The sequence below is a fragment of the Gymnoscopelus microlampas genome, assembly GCF_963454915.1.
Source record: "Gymnoscopelus microlampas genome assembly, chromosome: 2".
In the NCBI taxonomy this organism is placed as follows: Eukaryota; Metazoa; Chordata; class Actinopteri; order Myctophiformes; family Myctophidae; genus Gymnoscopelus; species Gymnoscopelus microlampas.
Window position 1 is genome coordinate 989823 of NC_139939.1, and position 9030 is coordinate 998852.

Sequence of the window (9030 nt, forward strand, 5' to 3'; positions counted from 1 at the left end):
TCTCACAACCTCTGCATCGCGGAACTGTTCCTTCATACCTTCTTCAATTTGTCTACAGACACTGCTGTAACTAATGTCTGACCCCTGATCTCCAATCTGACCTCCCTGGAGCTTAAACTCCCTGCGATGGAGGAAAGAAAGCTCTCGTAGAGAGACCAGCTTGTCTTGTGACACAGATGTAGGGTGTTCACTTTTACCTTTGGCGTCGAGTGCATTCCTACCTAATGCCATGGACTGAACTTTTGACTGTGGCTGAGGAACATTTTGTGGGGTGTGTGTGGGCATGTACTGCAAAATGTGTTTACTCAGCTCCTCATAACTAGTAAGCATCTGTTGCAGGTTTGCATCATGAGTGGTCACATTTTCAACAGCCTCACTAACAACAATGACATCATTATTCACTTCAACATCGACACCATCAACTTGACTGTTAGAAAATGAACCATGTGCTGTACCCTCTTTTACACCCGAACCTTGAGCCTGTATGGTTCTATCAATCACATCTTGCATGTCTAGTAAATGTGATAATCCTTTATCCTCTAAATCTATTAAGGCCTTACTGTACACATAGTCGTTGATGTAGTTGAAACAACCCTCTTCATCCTCGGCTGTGAGATGAGACAGAAGAGACTGGTCCATCCCTGGCACTTGAACCAATGCCTTTGCGATCTGAAACAGTTCATCGGCAGGTAGAGTGAGCAGGCTCTTTTTGATGGCCCACACCAAACTTTTCCTCTCACTGTCTGCCATGGCTGCTTCCGATTCCTTCCTTGCACTTGGTACACAGTCCAGGATCACTTTACAGTCTCTTTCCGTGATGGGTGGTTCTTTCTACACAGCAGTCCTTACTCTTCATCAGACTTAGCGATTGGCAAAACTTTAGTCTTCATCAGATGTAGTGGTTGGCACAACAGTTTGTAATCTTCACCAGTGATTCGCACAGCACTGGGCTTTCTCCTCATCAGATGTACTGTAATAGTTGACACAGCACTGTCTTTCTCACTCTTCATTAGAAGTAGTAGTTGACACAGCTCTGTGTTTACTCTTCATCAGATGAGACTTCAGTTGGTGCGGCTGAAGAACGCTCCTTCATCAGTGGACCTTTACACCGGGTGTTGCTCCCTGGTTCATCAGGTCACTTTTGGTCCAAGATCAATATCTCTGGATCAGCTTCCAGCCAGCAGGTGGCGCCGATCCCGGACGAGCCCCCAATAAACTGTTACAGGTACCAGGATATGGCACCTGGTAGCAGATATATATGTACCTGGAAAACAGGTTAAAGTGTTTATGAAGAATTAGAGACAGTGAAACATGCTCTTGTTTCCACCGAGTCTCCTCTCAGTTATCATTTATTTAACACATCATTTAACACATTTCACAATAAACCCTAACTGTACTGTTTTGCATTGTCCTTTTTACTTTGTCATTTTACCCAGCATTTCAATACTGCACATTTTCCTCAGCATAGCAATACTGCATTTTTACTGTCTATCTAGACATATTAACATTCACATTCACTTGTTCATAACCTTCAGAATGAAATCAATATCAAACAAAATACAATAAACATCCTCTGTCAATTTACTTCAATTCAATACAATACAAAGAAACACCTTGTAACCTCTGTGTCACTATGCATTCAAATCCCAAATTCGTTTGGTCATTAATTCACTTGCATCTAAAGTGCATTCTTGTATAAAGATGCTCTAAGCACCATTAGGACTTACATAATCAGTAACAGTGATACTACTAACTGAACATATTATTTACATCTGCATGGTTTTACAGATACCTGGTTTTGAAACCATTTCCCTCAAAAACGGTTGTCACACTTGTTCACAAAACTTGTTCAATACACACACATTAAATAATAAATGGAGCCAGCCAGTACACAGATCAAAACACAAACCTAACAAAAAGAATGGAGACGTGATACCCAGACACACACAATGAACGTGACACACGACGGAGCAACGTGGCGGACGCCATTACAAACATTTACAAACAATGAGACACTTTCCAATCACTCGTTTTACACTTACATTCGATCCAAAAAGTAAACACAATAAACTCCAGACGTTACATAAACAACAACAATCATTTCTGTGTGCTTTGTGAAGTATTACCCACCTGGAAAACAGGTTAAAGTGTTTATGAAGAATTAGAGACAGTGAAACATGCTCTTGTTTCCACCGAGTCTCCTCTCAGTTATGAGAAGAGCCAGCAGTGCCTGCGCACTAGACTACCTGAGTAGACGACAAGCTCAGAAGGCAAAACAGGTTGAAACCATGGTGTTACACTGCCACCTATTGACCAAAGTTATTGTTGTTTTGGGTGAAAACATTACATAAAGACAACCTGGGTTTGTCCGGAAGAGTAAGGTCCACTTCGCAGAACACCCAACCCTGCACAAGGGAAGCCTACACGACGAGGTACACATCCGCAAGGCTGAAATTCCAACCTTTGCAAACACAACACCCTACACACGCAACCATCTTGGACAACATCCTACACCCAGAGGACACCGCACTGCACACAGAGGACACTCTACTAGACGTCACCACCCCTATCAACCTAGCAGACCCTCTCCTAGACACCTCTCCGCTCCATCCAGACCCCATGCCACACAACAGAATGGCCCACCCACACCCCTGAGGCCTACCCTCACTGCCCCACCCAGACCTCATCCCACACACAGCTCACCCACACCACTGATGTCCACCCCATACACTCTTGCACCAGCCTCACCACCGCCCACTCTCCCCCTCCCTCTCCAACCATACACATATGCACAGGCGGTGACCAGAGCCATCCCCAGCACACACAGCATAGAGCAGATGTTCAGGGATTTCTACACAGCATGGGCCCAGGGCAGAACCCCTGGAATGTAACAACAATGTGAACAATGGAGTACAAATCACTCACTATATCATCCTGGAACATACAAGGTTTGAGGTTGACTGCCCTTGGCATCAAAAGCAGAACCCCAGACTTTGCCAAAGAGATTGCAAACATAGACATCATTGTTCTACAAGAAACATGGCACAGAGGGGACAGCCCCACTGGCTGTCCTACTGGCTACAGAGAACTTGTGGTACCATCTACAAAGCTGGCAGGAGTCACCCAGGGAAGGGACTCTGGAGGTATGCTAATATGGTACAAATCAGAACTAGTCCACGCCATTAAGCTAGTCAAAACTGGAACATCTTCCATCTGGCTAGAAATAAACAAGGAACTTACCACAACCGAAAAAAATGTCTACCTGTGTGCCACCTACATCCCCCCAATTGAATCCCCTTACTATACAGAGGACTTTTTCCCCACACTAGAAGAGGTCACATTGTAATTTGTGGAGACCTAAATGCCAGAACAGGACAACGGCCTGACACCCTCAACACACAGGGAAACAAACACCTACCAGGAGGGGGAAACATCAGCTCCCCAACATGTCCCCCGAGATACAATCACGACAAAACAACAAACAAACATGGGTCACAACTGCTACAGCTCTGTCGCTCACTGGGTCTGTACATCGTCAACGGTAGACTCCGAGGGGACTCCTTCGGTAGATATACATACAGCTCATCCCTGGGAAACAGCTCGGTAGATTACTTTATCACGGACATAAACCTAGCATCGCTCAGAGCCTTCACAGTCAGCCCGCAAACACCCCTATCAGACCACAACAGAATCACAGCCTATCTAAACAGATCAACACACAGACACAAAGAACAAACGCCAAACAAACTACAGTACATACTATAAGAAAACGTTACAAATGGAATGAACATAGCGCAGAAGCTTTCCAAAATGCTATTAGGCAAAAACAAGTCCAATCACAACTGGATAATTTCCTAGAAAAAACCTTTGAAGAAAACAGTGAAAGTGTAAACAGGGCAGTAGAAGGCCTCAATCATATATTTGAACTAACAGCCTTACTAGCAAACTTAAAAGTATCAAACAGGAAAGCCAGAAAAAACGTTGAGAATGACAAATGGTACGATAATGACTGCAATAATCTCAGGAAAAAATTAAGGAAACTATCAAACCAAAAACACAGAGACCCAGACAACCACAACACACGTCTCCAATATGGGGAAACACTGAAACAATACAAAAATACAGTAAGAGAAAAAAGAGATCAACATGTTAGAAACCAACTGCAAGATATCGAAGATTCCATACAGACAAACAGCTTCTGGGAAAACTGGAACAGACTTAATAAGCTAAAACAGGACGAACTACCCATCCAAAATGGAGATATATGGGTGAATCATTTTTCTAGCCTCTTTGGCCCAATCGAGAAGAACAAAGAGCAAAAACAAATAAAAAATAAACTACAAAACCTAGAGTCAGCCGTAAAAGACTACCAGAATCCACTAGATTCCCAAATCAACCTAAAAGAACTACAAGACAAAATAAAAACACTTAAAACCAAGAAGGCCTGTGGGGCAGACGGTATTCTAAATGAAATGATAAAATTCACCGACCTCAAATTCCAAATGGCCATACTAAAACTCCTAAATTGTGCTCAGCTCTGGGATCTTCCCCAGCACATGGAATCAAGGGCTGATAACGCCACTCCACAAAAGTGGAGACAAATAAGACCCAAATAACTACCGTGGGATCTGTGTAAACAGCAACCTCGGAAAGATCCTCTGCATGATCCTCAACCACAGAATCCTAAACTTCCTCACAGAAAGCAATGTCCTGAGCAAATCACAAATTGGCTTTCTACCAAAATATCGCACAACAGACCACATTTACACTCTAAACACCCTAATCGACAACCAAATAAACAAAAACAAAAGCAAATTATTCTCCTGCTTTGTCGACTTCAAAAAAGCATTCGATTCAATTTGGCATGAGGGTCTGATGTACAAACAATTGGAAAGTGGCATAGGGGGGAAAACCTATGACATCATAAAATCAATGTACACAAACAACAAATGCGCAGTTAAAATAGGCGAAAAGCACACAGACTTTTTCCCCCAAAGCCGAGGAGTTAGACAGGGATGCATCCTGAGTCCAACACTCTTCAACATATATATCAACGAGTTAGCAAAAACGTTAGAACAGTCTACAGCTCCAGGCATCCCCTTGGCAAACACAGAAATCAAATGCTTACTTTTCGCAGATGACCTGCTGCTGCTGTCTCCAACCAAGGAAGGACTACAGCAGCAACTTGATCTCCTACACAAATTCTCGCAGACATGGGCCCTGACAGTGAACCTAACTAAGACTAAAATCATGATATTTCAAAAAAGGTCCAGCCGCCAAAACCATACATTTTTCCTAAATACGATCCCACTAGAACAAACAAAAAACTATACCTACCTTGGCCTAAACATCAGCAGCACAGGGAACTACAACCAAGCTGTAAAGGACCTGAGAGACAAGGCAAGAAGGGCATTCTATGCTATCAAAAGAAACATCAAAATAGACATCCCAATTAAAACCTGGCTTAAAATACTGGACTCTGTGATAGAACCAATTTCCCTCTATGGTTGTGAGTTCTGGGGACCATTAGCAAACCATGACCTTGAAAAATGGGATAAACACCAAACCGAGACCCTACACACAGAATTCTGCAAATCCATTCTCCGTACCCAGCGAAAAACACCAAATAATGCATGCAGGGCAGAACTAGGACGACACCCACTCATAATCAAAATAAAAAAGAGAGCACTTAAGTTCTACAACCACCTAAAAGAAAGCGACCTAGATGCACTCCATAACAAAGCACTCACACACAGCGAAACTCTAGAGAGATGCCCCCTCAGCCAGCTGGCCATGGAACTCCGGGCACAAACACAAACAGAGCCACGAGATAGAAAACCCATCGGACCAAACAAAATTATAAAACAGCAAAAGGAAAACTACCTGACACATTGGAAAGAAGCAACAGAAAAGCAGAGTAAACTAGAATGCTATCTGGCCCTAAACAGAGAATACACAGTGGCAGAATACCTGAGCACCGTGACCGACCCAAAACAAAGAAAAATCTTAACTAGGTACAGACTCAGTGAGCACAGTCTTGCGATCGAGAAAGGTCGTCACAGGCAGACCTGTATCCCGAGAGAAGACAGACTATGCACCCACTGCACACAAAAGGAAGTAGAAACCGAGCTACACTTCCTAACCGTCTGTCCATTGTACCAAGACATCAGAGACACATACTTCCCACAGATTACAACCACACACAGAGATTTTGAAAACATGACCAATGACAAAAAACTCCCATATCTGCTGGGCGAAGTACAACAATGTGCAAACACAGCAGCAAGATTCGTGAGTTGCTGTGATAGGAGAAGGATATCGAACAGAACACAACCACCCTAAAGACTAATCATTGTGTATATTCCTGCACTATACCTGCACCCAGTGATCTTGGTACATAGAAATTGATCTATTGAAGATTCTGACTTTCAAATGTACATTTTTTGTTTTGATTATATGGCTGTATTGTTGTATTGTGTTTTTTGCTTTGGCAATGTAAACGTATGTTTTCTCATGCCAATAAAGCCCTTTGAATTGAATTGAATTGAATTGTTTGAAGGGTAAAACAAAAATACAAACACTTCTCAAATCACTGTAACACATAAAACAATCACACTAATGTGATAACACTGTGGGCATCACACGATCACTCCGCAATGGCGGCTCGCGTGAGAGATGTTATTGTTCCAGGCGTTAGCCAGGACCATCCACCATCGTACACGCATCCATTGTTTACATCCGGGTGCTCGTCGTGGAGTCTACAGCACTAAACAGCGCAGCGTTACAACAAACAATAAGATCGCTGGCACTAGACATACACTGTTTTAATAAAACTCTGGCACCGAATGTTTAAGTAAGTAAAACACTTTTTCTACCACTGGTTGTGTGTGTGTGTGTGTGTGTCTGTGTCAGGTATCGGTCTGTGCCCTGTGTATGCAAATGACGTGTGCCATTCCACACATACTATAGGCGTCTACTGTAGCTGTGTGTGAATCCACGGAGATGAGTGGTGGGGTAACTTCACATGTTGGAGAAATTCCCCTTTTTGGCCGCATTCCGCTTCTTCATGTCAAGAAACTTGAGGCGTTGATAAATGAGGCTCCGCCACATTTATCAACAGCCGACCATTCTTATAGCTGTGATTGACAGGGTACACCCGCGTGATAAACCTCATAACACAACAAGCCGCTTCGTAAGCTGTTTCTAGTCCACACCCTCACACTCATAGTACAAAGGGCTCCATTTGGTTATAAAGCAGGGGTCTTCGAAGTTTTCAGGCCAAGGACCCCCTAGCTGAGAGAAAGATGAAGCAGGGACCCCCTCTATATTGTATAAAATTGTGTTTCAGATTTAAACATTTTTGTTTACTTGGTCTGCTCTATTTTCCCTCTACACCAAACACCTCTTTGCCAAAAAATAGCCGATCTGATCTGCTATTTTTTTTAGCTAAAGTTCTCCTCGGAAAAGGGATGCTAGGGTTCAAGTGTTTAAGGTAAAAAAATAAAAAAAATCATATCACACAAAGATTTGGCGGACCCCCTTTAGTAACTCTGACGACCTTGTGACGACCTGTTGAAGACCCCTGTTATACAGTATATACTGACAGACACAGACACACCCACAGACAGACCCTCTTAGACGGCTAACCTCCTACAGTGCCACACCATAAAAACGTTTAATAGTATGTATCAGTTTATCTGTGTGTGTCCGTCTGTGCCCAAACATGACCAAATATGGAGTTGAGTGATGTCATATCGATGACGTTGTGGCCTGTGAATGGTGGGTCCTGCACTCAGTGTCGCCAAATTCTGTGAGAGAAACAAGCAACCAAGTCTAGGAAAACCAGCCCAAAAGAAGCGACTATGGGCCACATGAGTACTTTAACATGTACATCAGCTATTTGAAAATAGCCGATCTACAAGCTCACGACGCGTTGTGAGCTTGTAGATCGGCTATTTTCAAATAAAATCTTGCAGGGAAATTGTAATAAGCAGATCTGGCAACCCTGCCTGCACTAGTTTAGTGATGAATGTAACAGCAGTGATTCTCACACTATGTGTAGGAGGGTTGAGTTCAAATCACGCTTTTTTTTTTATGTCATCCTCTGAAAGACATCATCTTCATCTCGATCATCCTCACCTCATAGCAATCTTCTCTGTTTGGACCCCATTGCCACTTATGGTTACATTTATTCATGTATTGATTATAGTGGCCTTAGTGGGGGTTTTCTTCTCTCTTTTTTTTCTTTTTCTTCTTGACTTCTTTTTTCAGTTTCTGTTTTTCATTGATTGATTGATTGATTGAATATTTTATTAGGCAAAAAATGTAAAACAGCACAGTTACATTTAAAATACTTTGTTTAACATGTCCGTTCATAAAAGTCCTTGCGGACTTGTTTCCAATGAGGGCCTTGGTATTGAATTCATAGACATATATAGTGGCACCACAGTTCGAATATCATTAGAAAAAAAAACAGCAAAAAAAATAACACTATGTACAACAAAAAAATAAAAAAGGGGGGAAAAAAGATATGTACAAGAACGGGGGGGGGGGGGGGGGGGGTCGGCTGTCTAATGGGAACATGGTACTACCTCTTTTGGCCTCCTGAAAGGTGATTTTTTTTTAAGGCTCTTTTAAATGAGCCCAGCGAACTGCATTTTTTGAGGGATGGGGTTAGACTATTCCAATCCTGGGTGGCAGTGCTGTAGAAGGAGAATTTGCCCATGTTTGTTTTATGGGTGGGTGGTACTCTCTCTCAGTCGTCCTCAGACGAGCTTCCATCGGAGTCTCCAATCCCTCCGATTCTCCATGCACCCGGCCAGCTCCGAAGAGCTTTCAGCTCCCACATCCTTCTTCAGGACGTCCACATAAGTTAGAGCGGAACGTCCTCGCGATCGATGCCCGCGCGTTGGTTCCCACAGGACCAGCCTGCTGGCCGGGAGCTCCCAATGTCTGTGGCAGTGGCCGGCCAGTCTCATCCTCCTGACTGCTACCTTCTTGCTGAGCCTCGGCAGTTGCCCGTACAGGTCC